This window comes from Mytilus edulis, chromosome 12 (assembly GCF_963676685.1).
Source record: "Mytilus edulis chromosome 12, xbMytEdul2.2, whole genome shotgun sequence".
NCBI classification, from domain to species: Eukaryota; Metazoa; Mollusca; class Bivalvia; order Mytilida; family Mytilidae; genus Mytilus; species Mytilus edulis.
The window spans coordinates 60581105-60608478 of NC_092355.1; the positions used below are offsets into that span (position 1 = coordinate 60581105).

At 33.6% G+C, this 27374-nt stretch overlaps 1 protein-coding gene across 1 annotated transcript in view; it reads right to left on the reverse strand.

Moving 5' to 3' along the window:
• Positions 1–26804, reverse strand: part of LOC139498903 (uncharacterized) — a 113207-nt gene extending 86403 nt beyond the window's left edge. The window contains exon 1 of the mRNA XM_071287492.1: positions 26652–26804. The gene's annotated coding sequence lies outside the window, so the exon portion shown is untranslated. The remainder of the gene's footprint in view (positions 1–26651) is intronic.
• Positions 26805–27374: the final 570 nt, after the last annotated feature.

Genomic DNA, 27374 nt, shown 5'->3' on the forward strand with positions numbered 1-27374 from the left:
TCGCGACGTCAAACTATGACATATCGGGAAAAGATGCATTTTTCGATTGATTTTTATCATTCAAACTGATTTAATCTGAAAACGAGTGCATGGACCCCCATTTTTTAAACCGACATTTTGTTTCGTTTTGCAGGGAGATTATGTGGACCAAATTTGATAAAACTGTAAATAGTGCATTTTTTTAAATTTTGATAAATATACAGCAAAAAATTACGTTTTTTTCTCAATTCATGACCATTTGATAAATATAAGTTATTTCTGAACAAAAAAGGCATACATTTTTAGAATACTTAAAAAATACAGAAATTACAAATTATTTAACAAAAAACAATTTGCGTTTATCTTATAAAACAAAAAAGTTATGTCATTCTTTCGTAATAAAAAATACGGCCACAAATCCGAATTTTGAGCAAATATACAATATTTCGACCTCATTTAACTCAAAAAGTAGCACATGAAGGTATATTTTTTATTACATATTTGATTTAATCAGGTAAAAAATAGCCTATATATGCAAATTTTCATCAACTTGTAAATACGGAATCAAAACTGTATCGTATGACCTTAAGCAGTACTAGTACTTAAAGTATAACACTGCACTCAGGGGCGGATCCAGCCATTTAAAAAAGGGGGTTCCTAAACCCGGACAAAAAAAGGGGGGGGGGGTTCCAACTAAATGTCCCCATTCAAATGCATTGATCATCAAAAAAAGGGAGGGTCCAACCCCGAACCCCCTCCCCTGGATCCGCGCCTGGCACTGTCACTATATTTAAGTCTAGTCATAAAAAAAATCACAAGTCAGCACAATACAAGACAAGAACAGACAGACCGATTCGGTATTAATGATTATGAGAATTACGATGTTTGCCTTATCCTACAGATCGGTCTTTTAATGTTAAGGTTACATGTAGGGACTTCAACAATTTTGTGTATAATTTTACAGTAGGGGATCCAGGAGAAATTAGAAGGAGTTTCTCATAATTTATATGACTTTTTAGCATAATATCTGGTAAACGAAATCGACTCTCTTCGGCTCGGTGTTTATGATTCAGTTTTCGGGAATATTTAGTCCCCTTTTCAAAAATCCTGGATTCGATCGCCATTAGTTTTGTATGTCAGTGACTGCTCCATAGTCTTACATGATAAACAGCTGATCTTTAAAAATCACATGAGTTAAAATGCTAAATAGAAAAAGTTGTCGGCCATACTGCCAATTCGTCCATACTAAGGAAACTCGTTTCGGCCATGGTTTTTATTGCTATAAAGAAATTTTTGTTTATCGTCATATATCATTTTGTAGCTACCGCTACGTATAATGGAGTAAACTGCTTATCGTTTACGTTATTTAACTAATATTTTACTGTCATTCGTCATGTGGTACCCAAGTCCTACTCTCATGTATACATGTATCATGGCACGTGATACTGGTCACTATCTTTTCGAGATGTTGAATGTGTGTCTGACATCTGATCAGACCTGAAATTAAACTTTTGCCTTACAAACATATATGTTCTGTAGATATGAATTTCACATAGAAAAAAAGCAAAATAGAAAATATGCTATATTTCCGACTCTGGTTAAAATATCTTAATCAAAGCCAGGAAAATAGCATATTTCTTTAGAAGTAAAATTGAGAATGGAAATGAGGAATTTGTCAAAGAGACAACAACCCGTCCATAGAAAAAAACAACAACAGAAGGTCACAACAGGTCTTCAATGTAGCGAGAAATTCCCGCACCCGGAGGCGTCCTTCAGGTGGCGTCTATTTTACCGGCAACAGCAATATAGTGAATTTGTTATTTCGCCGGCTCTTTGTAAAGATTGAAATTTAATATTTACTTTTGAAATTGCTACGAAAATGTGCACTGTCAACATATAATCGTTTAAATACATTTATCAGTCAAAATGATAATTCAAAAAATTATAACAAAAAAACAAAAACAAATATTGAGCATCCATTTGTTGCAATGAACAATGATGAAATCATATGAAATCATGTAGCTGAATTTATTTCTAAAACCAGTCACATTCTAATGTTACATGTATGCATCAGAATTAAATCTCTCTTGTTAACTGTATGTTGACCCCCCAAACCCCCCCCCCCACCCAACCCCCCTCAAAATAAAAGTTGCATCATAAATTTGATATACAATATAACAAAATCATTCACATAGCTTCAAAAATCAAAAATGTTATAATAGTATTTAAATTTGCTTTTGAAATAATAGTCAGTTCTTTAAATTCACTATATTGCCGGTGCCAAGAAGATAGCCATTTCTAAAGAAATATGCTATTTTGCCGCCTTGAATTAAGTTATTTCAATCAGAGCCAAAAAGAAACAATATTTTCTATTTTGCCGTTGCCGGCAACATAGCCATTGCCATCTTTAAAGGCCCCGAAATGACAAATTTATGAACAATAATTTAAAAGAGAAAACTAACGGCATAATGTATTTACAAGACAATAAACGTAAAACAAATATGATATACAGCAACAAATGACAACCACAGAATTACAGGCTCCTGACTTGGGACAGGCACATACATAATGTGGCTGGGTTAAGCATGTAAGCTAGCACTCAAACCTCCCCTAACCTGGAATAGTGGTGCAACTGCACGACACAAGGACAAACTGTACAAAACAAGTTGCTTTCTTTAAAAAAAGAAATGCAATCGTAAACCCAAATGCTTGTTTGGCATTAAATATTAGATAATTGTTTAATAAAGATGTATTGTTTTATATCATTTTTTGTGGTATATGAATTAAAAACTGACATTGATTGTTTACTTAATGAAACTACAGTTCAATGTGGGTAGATATATTCTTGCTAAAGGAATCATTGCCCGCGACCAAGGATTTTTCCCCCTCTCTCCCGAAAAACAACATGCTAAGTCACCCACTTGATGTTCCATTATAAGGTTTTTTTAAAGAGTTAGGTTTTAGGCTAAAGTTTAAATACAAATGGGAAGAAATGTAATCAATTAATGATTATTTGTGTTAAAGAAATGCAATACGTGAACCTGTAAAATAGTTATTTTTTATTCAAATTTGATATTGATAATTATTATTATCTTTCCACCTGCTCTGCAAGGTTTTTGTTACGCTTAGGATAGTAAGCATTGACAATATTAAGTTGTGTTCTTTGTGCTCTTAAAAGTTTTAGATGACAAACCTCTTTTGCTAAAAACAAAAACTTATTAAAAACTTTAATCGCTTTGAAGATATTTTCCGAAAGTCCCTTTTTATTTTGATGTTTTCTTTTATTTCAAATTGTGGGTAATGAAAAAAGCCTACAAGTTTAATTGTAAATACATATAATTTGAATTGAACTACATCCTCTTCACCTTGATGACCGAAACCAATTCATTAATAAAGTTATTTATAGCCTAGACAAAACAGCTTAAACCTTGTACTTATCGATAAACAAACAAAATTGAAAACAACAAAAAAACTAACATGATCAAACATGAAATAACAACTGAATACCCATCGCCTAAATATAAGTTTGTTTAAAGGCCACATTTATGAACTGTTGTACCTTTTTTTCTGAACACGATTTGTTCATTAACTTTTAAAGGGCGTATTTTGCATTGAAAAGTAACACTACTGTCTAATGGTATGTATGTACATTTTTTTAAACCAGGTGTATTCATAAGCACATATCCCAAGTCAGAAGCATGTTGTGTAGTGGTTGTCTTTTTATGTTGCAGTTCATATTTGCTTTTTGTTTCTGGTTTGAAGTTAAATTATATTTGTTTTTCCTGTTTAAATTGTTTTATAACAGTGTTTTTGGTGCCCTTAATAGAATGCTGTCCAATGTGACACAAGTCTTTTTTATGAAGGCTGTATTATGACCTATAATAACTTTGACTACACTGTGTCTAACACTTTATGGGGAGTTGCCTCATTGTTATTCCTATCACATTTAAAAAGATATTCCCTCTGACATTTGACAAATGCATTAGAATAATCTACATTTTTTATAAATTGAACTAAACGGTTTCCTTGTTAGTTTCTTATATTGACCTATCTTTTTTTTCTCTTGCTGAATGGTTTTAAACTGTTCATTTGTGAACATTGTGTAGCCTACTGATCAGTGAGATGGCTCAAAATATCCTTACACTATTTTCATGTTCGTACTTCATATATATATATTAAATCCGAAAATTCATCATCGTGTGAGTGATCGTCTTCAAGAAATAATAATTATTTATTTTTATTTTGACGAATATTTTGAAGAGCCTTAATTACAACAGGAACATATAGTTAGATTATCTGTTCCCTGACCATATAACTATATAATAGATTTTTTTTCTTATCTCTGTCTGCATCTATCATCACTCGGTGTCTATAAATAGACATTTGATGTCTTATCGTTGACCCAGTTAAAGGCAAAATTCGCGATTTTTTACTTATGGTTTAAATATGTTCATTATGACATAATATATATATTCACAAAGTTTTATCGCTATAATTGCAGTAATAAAGGAGAAATTCAATAATCAATGAAAAAATATTAACAACTTCCTGTAGGTCTAGACGTTTTCTCCTGGTTTTTGCATGCCGGGATTTAAAATACAATCATTAAAAGTCTTGGTTTTTAATCATATTTTAACGTAAACGTAAGCGCGTCGATGACTTCTGCTTTATCTAATAACCAGCCGATAATAAGAAGATAAAACGCACAGACATGCAATTGTACATATTCATGAGATAAATTTTCTATGTTAAACGTATATATTCAAATTAATTTTTTAGACAACACAAAAAGTTATAAATTTATTTTTAATTAATGCATTTTCGGACTGATAAGGTGAACAAATTAAAGTACAATAATCTGTAAAGACAATATGTTGGTGTACTCTTATTGACCTTTTACTGTCTCTGCTATGACTAGGTTTATGCGATGTGTGTATTCACGGTTCTGTGTCAAAACTCGTAGATGGCTTGTTGAAAGGTAAATTGTTATTTGCACTTCGCAGGGGCGGATCCAGCCATTTAAAAAAAGGGGGGTTCCTAACCCAGGACAAAGGGGGGGGGGGGGGGGTTCCAATTACATGTCCCCATTCAAATGCATTGATCGTCCAAAAAAAAAGGGGGGTTCCAACCCCCGGAACCCCCCCTCTGGATCCGCGCCTGCTTCGGTATCATGTTAACCACGCCTCTAGGGCACACCTTGCCAGGTGTGACTGTTTATTCGGATCAGTGGCTTATAAAACAAGGGAGCATTTAATACACACATTTAAAATACATATTCAAGTTGGTGATAAATGAAAATAGATCGCCGTGGAATTATTTAATTATATTTGGTGCTATTATTTATTTGAATTCAAATAAATTAATTTACTAAGAAATAAACAATTATAATTTTTCGAAGATATGCCTATCATCATCCAACTTGAAAGACTGTCGTCAAGTACTTTAAGTAAAAAATAGCTATTTGAACACACCTACTCTGTATTTGTGATTCATTAGATAGGTATTTCACTTGACCCATATATTTCATCTTTTAGTACTGTGATTTTTTTTTTATGTTATAAAGTCAACTTGTAGCTTTGATATATAAAAATGATAGAATCTGAAGCGAGACGATGTATGAAATATTCTTGCTTTGTACGGTATCAAGACAAAATATTCAACACAAACACGCTCTAACATAAAAAGGTGCACTCGATTTTTCTTTTTGATACAATTGTTACCCATTTTTTGGAATTTTTTCTCGAGTCACATAATGGAAGGGCAGACACGAAAATTACTGAACTAATAGATTGATATGTTTTCCGTTCGTAGTAAATTAAAAAAAAAAATCTGAGGTTATGCATTTTCTACATCCAACTGGAAAAATACTCATGTCGTCGACTTGATATCTAATTGTTCTGCTTAACTTTGTACTAAATAAATTGAAAACTTATGCAAGTGGTGTTTTTAAACAGGTCGAAAACTCTAGATTTCCTGACGTCAGAATATATTTACATAGTAATTTCCAAAACACAAGGCCAATGATGGCCTTGAAAAACTGACCAATCGAGTAAATGAACTACAATGCGTTGTGGGCTACTTCGCGTTTACTATAGCTTGAAAACACGTGGAATTAGTGGGAAAAGTGAAAGATAATATTGTGCCTGGGATTCTCAAAATAAATGTTTTTGTTTTGCAAATATGTTTATTGAAATATATATAATATAATCTTCAATTTGCATGCTCAGATTAAAAAAGTATTGTTTACTTGCTTCACAATTCGACTTTTCGCTTGTAAAAGTAGTTGAACAGGTTTTTTCCATTGTTATGTATTGTACCTGTGCACTAATTTCACGGCGTGAAACAGTGAAATTTCAGATGGAGTGACCACTCTCCAGAACGTAAATGTTTTGAGCTCTTTAAACATGTATAATGTCAATTAAAAACATTTCTGCCACGAAAAAAAAATGACATAGAAACACGTCTTCCTGAACTGGATGTGTAAAATTTTTATCAGGACCTGAACTATAAGTAAGAACATCATAATATTCAGTATGTTAAAAAAAGTGTTGTAAAAGTGGGTAGGAATTGTGCTTGATATTCGAGTGTTGAAAATATAATCTTTCAATCAGTACACAGCCGATTGCAGGTTAGGTAATCCTTTAAGAGTAGACAAGTCCGATAATAACCAATTTACATGTCTGTCAGTCTAAACTTATTCAAAAGGAGGGTAGTACTACCGGTACATAATAACGACTTTACGGTTCAGCTAATAAGCACGCTAAAGATTCTGCCTTTCATTACACACTCAATGAAATAGGCTGTAGGTCTGAAGTTGGCACGTAAGTAACTGCTAGTAGTCATTCGTTAATTTATGTATTATGGTAATTTTGTTTAGTTTCTTTTGTTACCTATTCTGATTCGGACTGCTTTTTAACTGAGTTTTACTCTACATATTGCTGTGTGTTTGTGTTTACTACATTGGATAGATGTATCAGGGGAGGGTTAAGATCTAAAAAAAACATGTTAAACCTCGATGCAGGTTTGCCTGTCCCAAGTCAGGAGCATCTGGCCCTTTGTAGTCTTGACTGATTTTAATCTTAGTTTAATATGTATAATTCGGAGTTAAGTATGACGTCCATTTTCACTGAACTAGTATACATATTTGTGCCAGCTAAAGGACTCTTCAGCCGGGTGCGGAGATTACTGATTTGACCCATTGGTGGCCTTCGGCTGTTGTCTGCTCTATGGTTGGGTTGTTGTCTCTTTGACTAATTCCCCATTTCCATTCTCAATTTTGTACGGTAAATAGCTTAAACATAGTTTGTATAGTTTCATCCATTTATAAAGTCCGACGGTTGCGTATTTTATCCAAAAATATACCTCAGAGGTATTTTTATCGTTCGGCTGCTGTCCTATTGACGTATGTGCAATATCTCAAATTATCTTATCCCTGTGGATAATATTGGATGCTACATTACCTTTTAAGTTTTCTGAAAACTTGTTTTGTAAAATGTATATATATAGAAAGAAGAAGATAAGGTATGAGTGCCAAATAAGATCTCTTTCCATCCAATCTACTAAACTAAGTTTGTCTTATGGATAATGGTGTTTATCACTGTTGTTTTGTTGCTGTCTGGTGGACGAATACATAAAATTTCCGTGTCATCACCAAACATATTTATGGCTATATATATCGGGTAATTCAAACACTTGTTTCTTCGCATAGAAACAACTCTTCGTTAATCTGAGCATGGAACGAATACTTTATATCACGAACTATAAATGTGGATACAAAAATTGAAAAACTAAGCAAAATTGTTAATTCCGCATTGCACGAAAAAATGTGTTGTATTTCAGTAAATAACACGTGTTCTTGTTTGATTGTAAGCACGTAGTAGTCCATCATGCATTGTTGCTCATTTAGTGGATTGGTCAAAACCCCAGGTAAAAATAAATTGCGTCACACGTAAATAAACAATTAAATGTGCGAGAACATAAATATGCTAATTTATGCATTGCCATATAAGGTAGTGTTCCCGACCTGTTAAAATAAAACACTTCGTAATTGAGAAGAACATTTGTGTGTTTCTATTAACTTTTAAAATTTTTGTCACTATAGTAAACATTACAGTAAGCATTTATCGTCTTCTCTAACAAAGAGCCTCGATTCTTTTGATCTATTTCAACCGGGTTTCTGACTGTATATATATATGTAAGTTAAATATTAGCAGCTTGTAATTGCGTGCAAGGAAGCATTCAAATGCTCATTAAAATAGCTTGCGTCATTATAAATTTTGTATCATATGTAACATATCTCAGTAGCAACTTAAGATGCTAATGCTTATTCAACAGCTAGGTCAGTTGATAAGCTATTGCGCATGTATATGAAAGGTGGCAATAGAAAGAACAGAAGTATTCCGAATAACATCCGGTGTTCTGAAAAACCCTGAGGGTTAACGCAATTAACAAAAAAATTAAAAATTAAAAAAAATAAACACCCGACAAACACATAGTAAGAGGCTCGAGTCCTGACATTCACAGTTCAGAATGTGGCAGTATTACACATGTTTTTGTATCCCACCCTTATCTGATATAGTGTTGTAACATGTATAGTACAACATATTCAATGATATTAGAATAAACTTTAAAATCAGTTGAAAGCGACTAAGCACAAACAAACCCAACTAAAGACACAAAGTACAGATTTCAGAGTACTCCAAGATAATGAAAGCCAGTTAAAACCAATAACAACTAATAAAAAGAATCATGTAACTAAAGCTAAAATATCAATCAGTAAACATCCAACATCCAATAAAACGTCATTAAAATGCAGTCGGAGAAAAAAAATCATGTATCTAAGGTTTAAATATCAATCAGTACACATCCAACATCCAATAAGACGTCATTAACAGTCAGAGAAAATAGATAAGAAAGAATAATTATATATATTATCTATAATTATATATAAATTATATATAAATATACTAAATAAATAAATGATTTGGAAAATACGTTGAAGGTATAAAAAGTCATGAGAATTCCGAATGCAATAAGGTTCTATCCGGGCACTCTGGTTCTAAATCTAAACCTTGGTTCCATCTGGGTTGTTTGGTTCGTATATACGGAAATATGACGAAACAGTTCCTTGCTAACATAAATACAGACAATTGGCAATTTGATAACAGACAGTTAACAATTGGCAGTTTGATAACAGACAGTGAACAGCATAAAAAAAGTGTTTCAATAGATTGAGCTCTATGTCTAAGTGTACTTTAAAGGTTCTTCGCACTGCGTTCAGTTTATTGATATGCGTATACCTTCTGTGTGATTTTTCAAGATGCTTAAATAGACTATCCATATCTACATGTCCATGAAATGAAATCCAAGGTAAAATGATTGAAATATTTTGAATTATCTATCACAACTGGCAGCACATGGTGCTACTGAAGCAGTAAATGTTCTCTCTAATTTTTCACGGCAATTAAAAGATTTAGTTTTCATTTGATCAAAACATTCTTCACAATTCAAAAATTGAGAATGGAAATGTGAAATGTGTTAAAGAGACAGTAAGACAGTAACATGACAAAAGAGCAAAAAGCAGTCGAAGGTCACCAATGGGTTTTTAACAAAGTGAGAAAAACCCTCGCCCCGCGGTGGACTTCAGATGGCCCTTGAACAAAATGTGTACTAGTTCAGACTCCAATGCATAAAACCGAACTTGCAATTAAAAACATACAAGACTAACAAAAACCAGAGGCTCCTGACTTTGTCAAGGTTATCATACCAAGAGGACCACCCAATATGCATAGGTCAAGAGTCAAAAAGTCATAGACTGGTCAAGAGTTTCATGACAAAAAAAACCCACAAAAGCAGATTTTGAGGAAATGGTCATCGTGGTACACAAAACTAACAAATATATCTATATATCTAATATAGATATAAGAAGATGTGGTATGAGTGCAATCAGACAGTTCTCCATATAATTCAAACAAAATATACAAGTTGTACAATGAGGGCAAAGGTCAAGCTCATATGAAGTTTTTCGTGCCACAAGACTCACCACCTTATGACAATACATCTTCATGCTACATATTCAGATGCAAGGTCAATTAGAATTATACTTTTAGGTCAGGGTAATACACAAAAGAACACACTGTATTATGATGACACACCCAAAGTGCATAGGTCAATAGTCAAAAAGTCATAGTCTGGTCAAGAGTTCCATGTCAAAAATACACAAAGCAGTCCTGCACGAAAGTTCATCACGGTACACGTAACAATGTCTTGTCATGATGCACTACACATGCGAAATACAGAAAACATCGGTCAGGGACAGAAACAGAAGACATATAACTAAACTCAATTGAACAGTACTTGTATTGCACGTCACTATATACAAGTGCCTTCAACATAGAACATAAACTCTCGCAACACTTTAAAGTTAAAACCGTCTTTCACAAAGTTTGAGCAGGATTCTTTGTAACGACTATCTTACCACTGTTCATTGAAAATCGGGTCGTGCAGTTATGTCAATAACTTAAAACGGTGAGATAAGACATTAAAACACTTAAAACTAGGGTTTACCATTAATTTTTAACCTTACCATCATAACGTATATATTATTTACAGAAATCGTGTATTTATTTACCATTGATAATGTACAGAATTATTTCCGTATGGATTGACTTCGAATTCCGTATATACGGAAATATGACGAAACAGTTCCTTGCTAACTTAAATACAGACAATTGGCAATCTTACCACCTCTTCCTATTCGTATGTGCAGAATTGGAATTAGTTATACTGCATTTTATAGTTTGTTCTTATATTTGTACTATTACAGAACTGCATGTTAGTCCATGTTTGGGGAGGGTTGGCTCCTTTAGACATGTTTAACCCGCCACATTCTGTATTTGCCTGTCCCAAGTCATGAGCCTGTAGATTAGTGGTTGTCGTTGGTCCTCATAGTGATACATACCAGCAAGCATTAAGTGTTGCTATTTCTTATTTTAACCGGAGAAAAGGTACAGTAACCCTATCTTTTCTTTTGATATTCTCAAAGCATTTTGTAAAAGCTATCTTCCCGTATTTTATTTTACAATTATATCATTCAGTTTAGCTTCTAATCACATAATGATGTTTTTTCCTGTATAATCCATACAAAATGTGTCATTGTGCCATAACCTGTAGCTTGAAAAAATGTAGAGGGGCATTATGTTTTCTGTTCGGTGCGTCCGTTCGTCCGTCCGTTCGTCCGTCTGTTCGTTCGTCCGTGCGTCCGTTCGTCCTTCTTCAAGTTAAAGTTTTTGGTCAAGGTAGTTTTTGATGAAGATAAAGTCCAATCAACTTGAAACTTAGTACACATGTTCCCCATGATATGATGTTTATAGTTATAATGCCAACTTAAAGCATTGACCCCAATTTCACGGTCTACTGAACATGTTGAATGATAGTGCGAGTGGGGCATCCGTGAACTATGGACACATTCTTGTTTTTATTCTATTTTTAAACATATCACAATTAATACTACGTTTTGGCAAAGTATGAAAAAGTTATATCTTTTTAGGTTTATACTCCCATCTCACCTTAAACTAGAGATTAAACAGGACTTCGAACAAATATACGTTGACAACAGGAACCTACACGTCGTTGGTATGTGCGTGTTTTATAGACGGGTAACTCGGGCGATTGTAGTATTTTTTGGCACTTTATATGAGTTTGTCAATGGAACTAAGGTGTTAAGTATTTATAACAAAAGTTTGGTAATATAGAAATATTTTTGATTTGTTAAGTTAAATTCGATAAAACTAACATGAAGTACATTTATATTTGGTTCCTCCTCATCGAAATTGAACAAATTTGTTCTAAGTGGGACTCTGCATGCAGGACGCCACCATATCCGACGTAGTTTATCGAGTCTTGTATTTTTGGTACTTAAAACCATTGTAAATCAAAATGTGTCCACCTCTTCTTCCGCAAGTTACATATGCCATCCTTCAGTTGGGATAACTGGCAGGATATGCCACGAGGAGGACGAATTTTGCACGTTTTTAATGATTGAAACTGATTAGGAGATCTCGGTGAAGATACTATGCATCGTACCATTGACTGCTTTTCTTTTAAAAGATGTCACATGTAGTACACCCAAGAACGTTTCTAAGATTTCCATCAATTGGTCGTTGCCATAAAATTTGCATAATCGAGGGATTACTGCATACAATCTATTTTAGGAAAAATAAAGGGGCTCTTGGTCATTCTAAAGCCTCGGTCACACCTTACCGGATAGTACGAACGGATGCCTAACGGATGAAAATAAAAGTTGTCCGTTGACAAAATTGTTATCCGTTGGGAGTCCGTTGAAGTACTGACCGAATAAAACGGACGTGTAACGGATGCATAACGGACACACACCGGATATGCAACGTACGAGAAACGGACACGTACCGGACAGAACGGATGTCGAACGTACATCTAACGGACGAGTATCGCATAAAACGGACACCTAACGGAAGCGTACCGGATAAAACGGATGAACAATATATACGGAAAAATCAAAGGCGACAATAATAATACATGTAAATCGTATAAATATTCAAAATGTTTCTGTGTAACTGGTTTTGGTGTGTTCTTCAAAATTCCGCCAAAGGACAGTGTCTGGCCTGAATAAGAACTGCTTGATTGTGAAGACGTGCCTATACTCTAAGATCGATTATGAATAATAAGAATTCATGAACCTTAAGAAATCTGACATACCAATAATTGGCATTTCTGACGCGAAATTTTCAATTGGCTTTTATCCGTTTCAGATCCGTTCATCATCCGTTTTATCCGTTATACATCCGGTAGAGGTCCGTTTCTCATCCGTTCAACATCCGTTTTATCCGTTAAACGTCCTGTAGAAGTCCGTTGGTGAATTTATCTTCCAGACCTCTAACGGATGTATAACGGACACGTAACGGATACAAAACGGAAACGAAACGGACGAGTACCGTACAAAACGGACGTTCACCGGACATCTAATCCGTTGGACGTCCGTTCAAAGTTTTGAACATGCTCAAAATTTTCCACCGGACAGAACGGACGTCGACGGATAAAACGTACGCTTAACGGATATGGACGGACGTCTAACGGATAAGATCGGACGTCTAACGGACATGAACGGATTGAAAAAAAGTTATCAGTTAGGCGTCCGTTCGAGCTATATGGTAAGGTGTGACCGAGGCTTAATAGATCTACATAAGATGGCCGAAGTAGAAACTATAACATAGTCATGAATATTGTTTGAAACGTTCGCAAAGATGGTGAAGGACCCATAAAAACATCAAAGAACACATCAAACTCTTTAAGATTTTACTTGTGTTTGTACTGGTTTTTTTCCATCCACATCTTTGGCTTAACTATCTTATTATTTTACACTCACTTCATCAGGACCCTCTCCCACAAGGGACTACTTGCTATCCTTGTGGTACATGTTATTGTTTGCGTGTATCTTGTTGTCCGTCGACAACTTGCTAGAATATCGGACTTCGTTTTATTCATTTTTAAAATGGAACTCTAATCATTGAAAAAGTACTGAATCTCAAACGTGTTCACCCCTCCCCGCCCCTGCTCCAACTGCATTATAAAACTGAATAGTTTAATAGGCTCGTGGTATAAAATCAGTACCACTTCATAATATATCAAGTGTCATGTCTATGTCTGATTGACCGTTGTGCACGTGAACTGTCTTTATATTTCGCGGATTCATGTATCCCAACAATTCAAACGCACGGTAGGTGTCTTTGGAGAAGCCGAAGTCGCTCATCTTTGCGGTTGAAAGTGCAGGTATGGTTTTCCAACTCTGATAGATTTATCTATTCAGTAAATGGTGGTGGAACCGCAGTCCGTTGATTCAAAAGTGAGGAAATCGAAGATCTGATAAAAAAGATCGGGGTAATCACGAGAAACAAACAAAACCGTGGACTAGAACAGCTAATAAGGACAGTGGAAACCCGCGCCGAACAAAAAAATAAAATAAAATACCCGGACTCGTAAAACAATAAATAGGGAATGTGTCCATGGGGTATATATGATGCCCCTGCTTGCCTAACTTACAAAGTTATAAAGAAACATTACTGAAGAACGATAAAATTGACACTACCAAATTGTGTACTTGATCTGATTTTTGTGGTAATTAGTAATGTGCTTGTCTTTTATATGTGTTTATATTTTTAAAAATTTGATTGAGGCAAATTATACTTCAGTTGGAGAACGGAAACGAAAAATGTAGCATTTTTTCCATTTGTAAAGGGGTATAACTCTAAAGTGATTACAGTGGCGCCACTAAAAATCAAACTTGGTCTGTGTTGTGTGGTTATAAACATCGTGTATATGCTTCATAACATTTGGTTGACGCAAACTAAAGTTAGGAAACAGAAACCAACTTTTGGAAGGACGAACAAACGGACGGACAGACGGACATGATTAAAACTTTTAAGGCATAAAAAAGGGAACGAGGGTAAGGATTCAGTATTTGCAATAAGCATGTGTATCAACCCAAGGCACTGAGACACATATCCCGTAAGAGAAGAATAAACGAATCTAAACGGACAACCACAAATATTATCGAAAACGGAGTTACTCTTTTAAAGAAAAAATAACCGCTACTATTAGACAACTTTCGAGTTCGATGCATTTCCGTCAAAAACTCTGGTTTTAGTGAACGTCATTTGTGCGTTTAGGGGCGTCGTCACTTCCATTCTAATGTTGAGCGAGTGGTTGGAAAACTATAATTCTATATTGTACGAATTATTCGGCAAATTGAATTCTCAAAATTGACAATCAGCACTGCTGTCATTAGGGAATTGTCATTAAGTACCTACAAAACAACTATTATTTCTAGTTTATCCCGCACAACGACGATCACTAAGACGCTTGATGAACGTTAATAGTGCAGGGATACAGGCGAGCCCATCTATCTGGTAAATGACGTCATAAAGGCGTGCATAATTGACGAGTTTTTTCCGGTGACGGTTGAACTCGAAAGTGGTCATTACTGATGTAATGTCGGAATAATGAGCTGTCGGAATAATGGGCTGTCGGAATAATGAGCTGTCGGAGTATTTGGCTGTCGGACTAATGGTCTGTCGGAGTATTGGGCTGTCGGTATAATGGGCTGTGGAAGTAATGGGATGTCGGAATAATGGTTGTCGGACTAATAGGATGTCACCGTTTGGTTCTGAACCTTGGTTCAATCTGGGTTCTTTGGTTCGAAACCATGGTAACTGGTTCAACATCCAGGATGTTTGGTTATAGCAACCCAACTTCTTGGTTCCATCTGGGTTCTATTCTTGATTATTCTAATGTTCCCGTTGAACTTGGAGAAGATAACCACAAGTATCCGAATAAAAAGATAAAGTAGGTCAAAGACGCTAAAATTGTTTTATAACATTAAACATTTCAGGATCGACGGTAAAAGAAGTTGTAAGGTATTTATTTTCTCATTCTAAAAATTTGATTAGGAAACTAGATAAAAATAAAGCATCGTTTAGATTTTAAAAATAAAACGAAATATACATTATATCATAATATATGTCTCTGATTTTATCGAACATCCTTTTATTAAATTCAGTCGTTCTGTTTTTATTTATTTCCCTTTACTCATAATTTACTTATTTCCGTTAATATTTCTAGAAGTTTTAAAACAGATAGATAGATAGAGATAGATAGTTTATTAACGTTTCACCATTAATATACACAATACAATATTTACATATATCATAAAACATAAATATATATCAATGCCATTCTTAAAAGAATTATGAGAAACAACAAAATTAGGACCAATTGGCCAACGTAATAAGCATCTAGCCACTTGATCAGTTGACGACTTGCATATATATTTGATTGCACATTTAAAGTTCGAATGAATTTTATTTAATAGCTTTGTGATAATGCCAGATTTGATACTACTTGTGAAAGGCATGCATATAATCATTATAAGCCCAAAATAATCATATCAAAATTAAGATTGAATATTTTTATAATAAAACTGTGTATGTGTTAATGACAGAGCATGCTAGTGGGACGAGTAGCACCAGCACCATAGTTAGAACGTCTGTGTTGGTACCATAGTAAAGGGGCATCAAGAGTTACTCTAGTCCGTTCTTCCCGAACGTCCAAAAAAAAAACCCGGTTCCGTTCTCTTGAAGATGTGGCATGAGTGCCAATAAAAACTCTCCACAAAATACTAGATGACACAGAAATTAACAGCTATAGGTCACCCTACGGCCTTCAACAATGAGCAAAGACCATACTGCATAGTCAGCTATAAAAGGCACCGCAATGACAATGAGTTATTATATATAAGAAGGTGTGGTACGTATACCAATGATACAATATCAACACGGAGCCTTAAGATAGGAAAAATGCTAAATCTGCTGTTTCTGTTCTTTACCTTTAGTTTGCCTCAACCAAATGTTTTGAAACTTATACACAATGCTTATGGTCACAAAACAGTCAAACTCACGTGTATCCTGCATCTACTAGTATATGTGGAAGTTTACTTGTCTTTTGTTTCACAAGCAGGGGCATCTGTGGCCCATATACATGTACATTTATTTTAGTAAACAGTTAAATTACTTCCATTGAATTCTACTTCTAATAGAATTAACTTGAAAATTTATTTTTAGGATTTCGGTGCAGTTTGGTAACAGACAGTGACCAGCAGAAAAAAGTGTTTCACTAGATTGAGCTCTATGTCTAAGTGTACTTGTTCTTCGCACTGTGTTCAGTTTATTGATATGCGTATACCTTCTGTGTGATTTTTTAAGATGTAAAAACAGACTATCCATATCTACATGTCCATGAAATGAAATCCAAGGTAAAATGATTGAAACATTTTGAATTAGCTATCACAACTGGCAGTACATGGTGCTACTGAAGCAATTAAGTTTTCATTTGAACCAAACATTCTCAAAAATTGAGCATGGAAATGTGGAATATGTAAAAGAGACAGCAACATGACAAAAGAGCTGAAAGCAGACAAAGGCCACCAATGGGTCTTCAACAATGCGAGAAAATCCCTCGCCCAGCGGTGGACTTCAGATGGCCCCTCAACAAAATGTATACACACTCTATAACATAAAACCGAACTTACATTTAAAAACATACAAGACTAACAAAAACCAGGGACTTCTGACTTTGTCAAGGTAATAATACCAAGAGGCACACCCAATATGCATAAGTCAAGAATCAAGTCATAGTCTGGTCAAAAGTTCCATAACAAACAAAAAAACACAAAGCAGATTTGAGGAAAGGGTCATCGTGGTACACAAAACTAACAAATATATCTATATATCTAGTAGATATAAGAAGATGTGGTATGAGTGCAATCAGACCATTCTCCGTATAATTCAAACAAAAGACTAGATGACATAGAAATTAACAACTATAGGTCACCCTACGGCCTTCAACAATGAGCAAAGTCCATACCGCATAGTCAACTATAAAAGGCACCGAAATGACAATGTAAAACAATTCAAACGAGAAAAGAAACGTAAAAATGTATGTACAAAAAATGAACAAAAACAAATATGTAACACATGAACAAACCACAATTAATGAATTACAGTCTCCTGACTTTGGACATGTACATACATACAGAATGAGGCGGGTTAAACATACTAGCGGGATCCCCACCCTCCATCTAATGTGGCATGAGTGCCAAAGAAGAACTCTCCACAAGAGACCAGATGACACAAAAATTAACAACTAAAGGTCACCATACGGCCTTCAACAATGAGCAAAGTCCATTGGATGGAGGGTTTTCTCATTGGCACTCACCCCATATCTTCCTATATCTATAAAATATACAAGTTGTACATTGAGGGCAAAGGTCAAGCTCATATGAAGTTTCTTTGCCAATAGACTCACCATCTTATGACAATACATTTTCATGCCACATAATCAGAAGCAAGGTCAATTTAGAATTATACTTTTAGTTCAGGGTTATATACAACGGAAAACACTGTATCATGATGACACACCAAAAGTGCATAGGTCAAGAGTCAAAAAGTCATAGTCTGATCAAGAGTTCCATGTCAAAAATACACAAAGCAGTCCTGCACGAAAGTTCATCATGGTACAAGTAACAATGTTTTTTTTATGATGCACTACACATGCAAAATACAGAAAACATGGGTCAGGGACAAACACAGAAAACATATAACTAAACTCAATGGAACGGTACTTGTATTGCAGGTCACTACAAATGCCTTCAACATAGAACATAAACTCTCGCAACACTTCAAAGTTAAAACCGTCTTTCACAAAAGTTTGAGCAGGATTCTTTGCAACGATTATCTTAACACTGTTAATTGAAAATCGGGTCGTGCAGTTATGTCAATAAATTAAAACGGTAAGGTTAGACATTGAAACAAATGAAAGTAATGATACATACGAATTTTTAATCACAATGCACAAATAAGGAACCGTAGTTTTCATTCAATTTATTCATCTAAAATGTACGCTTGCGTTAAATAATGGAAAATAACACTGTATATTTATATAAACGATCAATCTTGTAAATAAATAAACTAATATTTATTGAAAAATAAGCAACAAAAATAGACGAATAATTTATTAGTTCCTTAACAAAACAACAACAAAAATAAAGAATCAACAGAGGATTTAACCGTTAATTACTTTTTTTTTATTATTATTTAGTAGAAAGATATAATAATTTAACTTCAAATAAATATACAATTAATCTAAAATGCACTAATCAAGCAGAAGGGGCGTAACTCGTGGTATTATACCGGCATACTGGACGGATCTAAACATGGTCTGACAATATTGAAAGTTAATTTTGTGATTTGATCTGTTTTGGTCTGACACGGTCTTAACGGGTCTAAACAGCTCGGTAGAAGATTCAGTCTTGATAATCTTGACATGCCTTAACGGACTGATTTACCTGATGAGACTATCGATCGGAACGGCCCCTTAATGGTCTTAAAAATCCAAACTTTCTATCTAGCAGTTAATCCAGTCAATTAAGATATGATCAGACCAACATGACCGTTTCAGACTGAATTCGAGCTACTAGTGTAAAGACATAAGTATGATTACTCCTGCTAAATTTGTATTTGTTTTGTTTTCTTAATATATACAAAACGTTTGTGAACTCATATCGCTTAATATGTAATTGTGATGGAGTACGCGTTGAAGTAAAAATTAAATCACACAGACGTTTCAGACAATTCCGCAATTTGGAGTGACCGAAGTGTACAAAAATAGAGGGTACGATTATCGCATGACAAATAGTAGTTATATTCTAATTATATATGATTCAATGCCCCACAAGTCTTTGTTAATATATAACCTATCGAAACAAAGCAAAATGATTTAAAGATTATTATTATAAATACACAAAATAACTGTTTGAATGGAAGATTTTTAAAAGCACAATGTTATAGGGAAGATATTGGTGAAATTTCTATGGTTTAATAGTCAAGTGAGATAAAGATCAGTCAACCTTGGTATTGTATAACAACAAAATATTCCATACAGAACGTAAAAACTATGAATTGATAAGTGTTACACAGACCTTTATTAATATAGAGTAATTTTGGTAAGTATGGCTTATTGATGTTAAGGTTCTCGAGATGTGCTTCTCTATACATTTTTGACGGTCTTAATTTATATATCTCAATATTATCCCCGATGACAGAAATGTCAACCGTACCTATTCGTGTCAAAAGTGAAAATCTAATCTATTTGATGAACTAAGTTCTTCTAAAACTGTACATGCATTATTTCTGTATTATTTGATAATCAATCACATTCACGTTGCATGTTTGCATAATAATTGGTTCTGTATGAGTGAACTGTGTAGTGTATTGCGAGATCGATGCAAATTGTGACGTCAATGCGCGAGCACGTGACATTATTATTTGTGAACAAACCGGCTCGTGTAACACGTGTCTTAAGTATATATTCAAAGTGCAATCAATCTTTCAATCACTATTTTATGACATTTTTGTGTCTGTTTTTAGGGTTGCATATCAGTAGTCGAAGTAAATTAGACATATTGATCCTGCTCTGATTTTTTTTCATATAGAATTAGAAGGTAAGTCTAAATAAGTCATTATTTAGGAAGGGGGATCGGAGGGGTCCTGATCCAGAGATCCCCGGCTTACAAACATAAAATCTTGAGGTCCCAAATTTAAAAAATATCAAATCCTGACATCCCGAAATTCGAAAAAAGTTATCCTTGACCCCGAAAGTGTCGATCCCGAAATCCCAAACTTAAAAACACGTGATCCCGACATCCCGAAAAAGGTCCTGTCCCCTCTCATTTAACTTGCGTTTGAAAAGATGACGTAACTTAAAAATTTCCCTCTAATTTGCTTCCCTTGAACACTTTTTGGCCCCTTCCTCGTCATTTTCCTCTACATTTCTTTAAAAGTCATATACTCTTTAGTCCATTTACTGTAACAGCTATTTTGTGATTTTGATTCGGTTTCCATGTATTTGTGTCTTATATGAAGGAGGATTTAGGTCATGTTTTCCTAAACATCTTATTGATATTTGTCCGCCATGACAGGACATCACCCAGGTTCCTGTAAAATTTTGACTTCACAATACAAAATAACTGATGCCACAATGGAAACAGGATTGTTGTTTGAAGTGGGACAGATTATCTGGTCAGCTGACAATAGTAAGTGATATTAGGTGACTTGAATCTAAGAGTCATTTGCTTAAATCAGTTCCAATAATGCATTGGACATACACAAAATGTAAGGTTTTTCTGTTGGTCAAGTGACAATTTTTATACAACAGCAAAAACAAATTTTTGCGTCGTATAATGGTATGATGTTGTCGTCGTCTCTTCGTCCGAAGACACATTTAGTTTCCAGACAATAACTTTAGTTTTAGTGAATGGATTTTTATAAATTTTAAACAGAAGGTTTAATACCACTAAAGGAAGGTTGGTATTGATATTGGGGGCTGGGTCCCAATAGTTTAGGAATTACATGCCAAAAAAGGGCCCGAATAAGTATTTTTCTTGGTTTTCGCACAATAACTTAAGTATAAGTGAATAGAAATCAATGAAATTTAAACACAAGGTTAATGATCACAATAGGAAGGTTAGGATTGATTTTTGGAGTTTTGGTCCGAACAGTGAAGGAATTAAGGGCCCTAAAACTAAAAGGGTCAAAATAAGCATTTTTCTTGGTTTTCGCACAATAACTTTACTGCAAATGAATAGAAATCAATGGCATTTAAACACAAGGTTAATAACCTCAAAAGGAAGATTGGAATTGATTTTGGGAGTTTTGGTCCCAACAGTGTAGGAATTAGGGTTCAAAACTAAAGGGTTCAAAATTAAACTTTGTTTGATTTTATTAAAAATTTAATTATTGGTGTTCCTTGAAATGCTGAATCTAACCGTGTATTTAGAATCTTGATTTTTATTTATTTTTAAATTGGTCTACGTCATTAAACTGAACTTTATTAGATTTCTTAAAAAATTGAATTCTTGGGGTTCCCCAACTGATCCGGGTTCGACCTCTGCTGTGTATAAAGCTGCACCCTGCGGAGCATCTAGTTGTAATATGTACAACAATCAAACATCAACCCACACCAAACTGAATGTATTGAAAGACATCTAGAGGTCAATATACAGTCTGGAACAGAAGACAAAAAAAAAGAAAAATATAGCGAATTTTGGAAAATTTATATTATTACATGTACATACATTTGAAATATTTAAGATATATTGTTTCAATTGTTTTAGGTTCCACCTAGCTACCATTTTAGAAAACTGGGATTTTAATGCTAGTCTATTAGAGGGATATTTGATTTTCATTGGTTGAACAATAGATATGGATTCTTATTTTATCATGAAGTCAGATTTGAAAATGACTTGGGATATGAAGTTGTCAGTAAAGACAGAATGTTAGTTTTAGTCTTATATATGTACTATAAAATTTTAGTCTTACATGTATATAATTATGTGTAGTACATATATCACTGATACAGTGGCAATGGTAAATAGACACTGACAAATCTTAGATAACATTTTATAGTTTTGAATGTTTGTTCATCAGTTGACTAAAATTAGGTGGAGGTGTGTTCTTATTTCCAACAGAGGGGTACTCAACCTATATCAATTTGTGCATGAAGCAAATTGATAGTTGCTAGATACTGAATGATTATACCACAATAAAGTTTTAATCTGTATATATATACTTAAAATACGAATATAATAAATCATGTCTTTTTCAGGACTTCTGATCCAACCATGTAGTATGGCATGTTATTGAGATATATGGTTTTGGTCGATGGATGTTCATGAAGGACCTGTAGTACAAAGTATATCACTGGATTTAGCTCTTTGTCTAAGTGTACTATTAAAGTACTTCGCTTTGAGCTCAGTTCATTGTTATGCAATTCATTTTTTGTGAAATAAAAATTTGACAGACAACTCTCATGTACAAGGATTTGTCTAAGCAGTTTCACCTCTATGTACAATGTAAGTAATAGGTAGATAAAAGCATTCTGTTTCGATTTGAACCAAACATTATATGTCCATTGACCAAATTAAAAAAAAAAGACCAAATTTACCCGACAATGCTTCTTCCGCTACTAGCAATATGATGCTAGATTGTTATAATACATATGTACTGCCTACTGATAACCCGGTCCTGAGTGTAAATGGTCCTTCAATTATGTTTTTAAAAAATGGATAAGGCCTATCAGGCCTACTCGATTTCTTAAACTATATTTCATTGTACATGTTCAACATTTTTCATTCATTTGTTTATTTCTTAATTTGTGTGAATTAACATTGTTACAGTAAATGTTAATTACTACACTTTCATACCACAACTAATACTGTATTGGTACATGTATCACTTATATTTGTATCCATATAAAAAAAATGAAAAGAGAATTATTTTGCATAACCTTTTGAATACTATTACTTTTTAAGACATATTAAGACTAATTAAGTAGCTGTTGATAATATCCACTTGACATACTTGAAATTCTATCAGATTACTTTTGGAGCAGTTATACATTGTAAGTCATTGAAGCATGCTCACAAAGGTTCTTATGGTGAAATCATTGTCATATTGGTCAAAAATTTTCTTTGCTTCGACCAGATTTGGAGGAGATATTATCAAAGAATTGATAAAAATCAGCACACAGGTTACTTCCTAGATCATCTAGCCCCAAGCATCATGTCAGGCATTGTCATTACTAAAAATTAAACCAATAAATGTATTCTAGTCTGAGGAACAATTTAACAAAAAAAAATACTAATGATACTGATGATCCACCACAAAATAAAATAAATAGAACTATACAAATAGTAAGCAAATACATATAAAAAAGATCTGGTATGAGTGCCAATGAGACAATTCTCCACAAGAGACCAAAATGACACAGAAATTAACAACTACAGGTCACCATATGGCCATCAACAATGAGCAAAGCCAATAACCCTATTATCAGCTATAAAAGGCCCCGAAATGACAATGTAAAACAATTCAAACAAGAAAACTAACGGCCTTATTTATGTACAAAAAATAAACGAAAAGCGAATATGTAACACACAAACAAACGACAACCACTGAATTACAGGCTACTTATATCATGTTATCAAATCTATATATCATCTCCCATTTAGAAAAAAAAAACACATGAAAAAATGAACCTATTATGTGTTGCTCTCCTGGCTACAAAATGTATCCCAAATCAAAGATGTGGAACATATTCTATCATAATCAGTTGGTAACTAATGTAATTACTGTCTCTTTCATGCCCGTCTTGAACATAGAAAATAAATATTAAATAAACAATACTCCTAATGCTCAGGTTGGTTGTCATCGTGCAACACAGTTAATAACACCATATAGGAAAGCATAGAACTCCCATTTGTCACAAGACACTGTCAAACATCCAAACATACTATCCACACTCATCTGTGTCCACACTTGTTATATTCTAAATATATTGTTCAACGTCTCACAAGTCTTTGTTGAGATAAACCCTACAGGAACAAAGAACAATGATTTAAAGATTATTCTTATGAACCCGAAATATCTTTTTTGATGGAAGGTTTTAAAAAACACAATCGTATTGATAACACAGTGGGTGAATATTCTAATAATCAAGGAAGATAGTTAGCCTTGTTATCATATTACAACTTAATATTCGATACAAAACTTTAAAAAATCATTTCATACCACTAAAGTACAAACTATGCTCTTGACTCCAAATATTATAAATTAACCATTTACAGTATTTGTATATAAGAAATGTATGCACTGTAGAATCCTGAGCATTAGCTAAGTATAAAAAAAACGAATTTATTAATTATAGCAATAACCCCTATACTCCCTAAGATCATAACGGAGTATAGGGGTTATTGCTATAATTAATAAATTCGTTTATTTTATACTTAGCTAATGCTCAGGATAAAATTCGAATATCATGTGTAAAGTTTGACCAAATCTATGGCTTCAATGAATTTTTGCTTAAACAACTCATGTATCACAATATGCTATGCCTTGTGTTAAAGTCAAAGAAAAATAAAATGATACCTGTTAATAGTCTAATTGTTTCGTGCAAAATGTTTTTAATAGTTAAATATGTAAGAGTTTCGTCAAACAGACTTAAAACCAGCATCACCATGTTCATCTGTTGGACGCTTTTTGGACATATTTCTAATATTATTTTACATATCTGATCTCAACGATTGAGCTCGACCTTCTCAAGTGCTATATAAAAGAGAGTATAATTATCGCATGACAAATTGTAGTTATATTCTAAACATATTGTTCAACGCCTCACAAGTCTTTGTTAATATGAAACCTACCGAAACAAAGACAAATGATTTAAAGATTATTATTATAAATACACAAAATAACTGTTTGAATGGAAGAATGTTATAGGGAAGATATTAATAGAATTTCTATGGTTTAATAGTCAAGTGAGATAAAGATCAGTCAACCTTGGTATTGTATAACAACAAAATATTCCATACAGAACGTAAAAACTCATGCCATACCACTAGAGTACAAATTATCTACTTGAATTTAATTATTACAAATCAACCGTTTACAGTAGATGTATTTAAGAAATATATGCACTGTAGAGCATAATGAAGGATATGGGTTATTGTGAGAATTAAAAGAAAACAAAATAAAAAAGAAGGGCACATCACAACACAAAAAAAAAAGATAAACTGAGTTATGGCTCATGGAAACAGACGAAAACGAAGACGAAACATAGTTATATATAATATTTTTTTCTCATAATTCATTTGTTGATGACATAAGTATGATACCACAGTTTAAGGTTTATCTATTTTGTTTTCGTACTACATACAACAGCGTATGTGAACTTAAATCGTCTATAATATCCTGATGGAGAACTCCTCACTGAAGTAAACATTGCATCACACGGCCGCTTGATACAAATCTGCAATTTTGAGTGACCGAAGTGTCCCAAATGGTATATTTTATTTCCGCATCAAACATTGTCAAATGCAACTGCACATAATCTACATGATGATATAATAATGATGCGTATATGATGGCGAATTATCTTGAATAACTGGAATCTTATAGTTGTAGCATAAACGTATAATTATAAAACAAAAATGTTGTATTTTTTTTAATTTTCATATTTTCATTGGGATGCAACGTGTAAAACGTTCATAATTGTTTTTGTAGAAAGAAGCTTCGTACGTAATTTATGTTGGTCAACGCTTTTAAACCATTATAAATGCAGGTAAGGGTTATTTTGTAAATATTAAGACAAAGCTATTATATAAACACAATCAAACAGTCGGTTTTTTACATTATTCATTTGTTGATGACATAAGCATGATAATCCCTGCTTATTTTAATTGTTTACTATACACAAATTAATCTTTTTTTATATCTTTAATAATAGGGATTTGAAGGGCTAAACGTTCATATATTTTTAGTATGAAGCTTTGAACGCAAAATTATTGGTCAGCGCGTGGATACCTCAAGAGAAGAAGCTACGGATTTTGTTACATTTTAAGTTTTTAAGTGTATTGGCATGATGCATTACATTCTAACAACAACTGTATTATAATTTGATTTGCCTTGTGTGTCTCAATTGAAGAAAACATAAAACGATACCTGCTAAATAAAGGCAACAGTAGTATACCGCTGTTCTAACTCATAAATCCATGGAAAAAAAAATCGGGGTAAGAAACTAAAACCGAGGGAAACGCACTAAATATAAGAGGAGAACAACGACACAACACTACAATGTAACACACACAGAAACGGACCAAGCATCAGACAAAATCCCACGAGAATAACAAATATAACATCAAAACCAAATACATAAATTTGGGATAGACAAGTACCGTGACATGTCTTATCGCAATGTGAAATCACAAATAGTCTCAATGTTTAATGCAATATTTTTGTGGTTAAAAGTTGAAGAAATGAGTTTAAAAGACTCTAACCAGAATGTTGACTTGTTTAATACTTCACGGACATATTTTGAATATTATTTGAAATTTCTGTTCTCATCGATATAAGAGAGGGTATGCAGTTATCGCATGACAAATTGCGGTTATAAATTGCAAGAGTTTTGTGGCATATTAAAAAAATTATATGAACGAATCAAAACAACTGAAAGAAAACAAAAATACTTACGTCCAGGCATCTAGAATCTGCTACAAAAAATGACCTGTGAGTATCAATTCATGACATTGTTCAATTACACTCCAAGTTGAAAATATGAATTACACAAATCTTTAGAATTATCAAAAACTTTATGAAAATGTAAGGTTCGCCATACATAAAGTCGGAGTAACACTACATTGCGTCTTTTTACTAAATGATCGATTGACAATGTAGTTGTATTTATTTAAACTATATGTGCGCTTGGGTAGATACGAATGCCACTTGATCATGTTCTTTGTTATGAGGTATTAAACATATCTTCTGCATTGTCTGTAAAACAAATGCTAAGTAATTGCATATGTCTGATCTTGTCTCCACGGAAATTTTTTAAATAACTAAACAATATTTGTTTTTATTTTAACTTAAATGTTAACACCACAAAAAAAAATAGGAGTTAGCATTACAAAAACATAAAATTAGAGTGTCGATACAATAAACCAACCAAATAAATATTGATATACTACAAAGAAAATTAGAATTTTTATTTTTAAGGGTATGCACTTGATCTGGTATTTAAACGAATTAAAGGTAATTATAGGTACTTCTAACAGACGCATTCGCATAAGATACAAAGTAAACACATCATATTCTGTAAAATTTTGCGGCTTTCCATTTTTTTAAAGAAGCCATGACCTGTTGGTGATCTTCTGCTGTTGTTTTTTTTTTTCTATGGTCGGGTTGTTGTCTCTTTGG